Source organism: Gossypium hirsutum, chromosome D02 (assembly GCF_007990345.1).
Source record: "Gossypium hirsutum isolate 1008001.06 chromosome D02, Gossypium_hirsutum_v2.1, whole genome shotgun sequence".
NCBI lineage: Eukaryota > Viridiplantae > Streptophyta > Magnoliopsida > Malvales > Malvaceae > Gossypium > Gossypium hirsutum.
In genome coordinates this window covers 30,524,310-30,525,360 of record NC_053438.1, presented here as the reverse complement: position 1 = coordinate 30,525,360, position 1,051 = coordinate 30,524,310, and the positions used below count along the sequence as shown (strand labels likewise).

Below are 1,051 nucleotides of genomic sequence, written 5' to 3'. Positions count from 1 at the left end.
AAGGAGGTTGATAATTAGCATTTTTAACTTGGTTAGGATTATTACCTTCTCCCTGCTTTCCTCCGCATCTCAGGTTCGGGTGGCCTCTCATCTGGGATTATAAGTACTTGAGTAAGGGTTTCCACCTCCATTCTCAATGTAATTCACATCCTTAATAAGATTTTTGATGTAATGGAAGAGAGGTTTGTCTCCACCATATATATTTGACGCACTAGATGAAGATTCTATATGGTTTAACATGTTCATTATTTGTTGGTATCTATCATCTTCTTGAACAGCTTTGACTGTGGATGGCTTCTGGTCATATGTGTAACGTTTTGTTGGCCGGTGGCAGGAATTCGTTTTCATACTCTTTATCATTTCATACGCATCATTGTATGTCTTGATCATCAAGGCTCCTCCTACAACTCCATCTAATCCTGGTTGTGCGTGTGCATCCAACCTATTATAGAACATTTGCAACCGTAGCCACTCAGGTAATCCATAGTGTGGGCATCTCTGAATTAGCATTTTAAAATGCTCCCAAGCTTCATGAAAACTATCTCCTTCTAATTGTTTAAAAGTTGCAATCCTCTTTCTGAGTTGGACCATTTTATTAATAGAGAAAGACTTTTGTAAAAAAATTCCTCCAAGCTCATCCTATGTTGTGATAGATCCTGGTTTATGTGAATCTAACAAAGAGAAAGTGTTAGCTATTAAGGAGAAAGTGTAACAAAGTTGAAGAAACCATTTTAAATACTTATTTGGGTCCTTTGCCTTTGAATAGTAAATTATTTTGGATCATCTAGGTCATTGTTGGTTTGATCTCAAAATTATTAGCCATGATGGCCAGCCTTGTTATACTTCTTTAAACCATCTCTAGACTTCATAGTGCATAGTCATTTTGGGGTTCTTTCATTGCGCGTCGTATGTATATTCGCGGGTAGTTACAGTGGTGGTAATGGTGGTGGTAGTGGTAAGTCTTCTGGGTTATTATTGTTAATTTCATCAAACAACGGGTTATCTCATGGTGGTAAATTGCCTGCAATAGGCTGTTGGTTCTACATCTGTT

General features: G+C 37.6%; 1 non-coding gene across 1 annotated transcript; it reads left to right on the top strand.

Annotated features, from left to right (window-relative positions):
- The first annotated feature begins 478 nt into the window (after window positions 1-478).
- LOC121214974 (small nucleolar RNA R71) lies at window positions 479-585 on the top strand. Its single transcript, XR_005910709.1, has one exon. It is a non-coding gene; the product is annotated as a small nucleolar RNA R71 (small nucleolar RNA).
- Window positions 586-1,051: the final 466 nt, after the last annotated feature.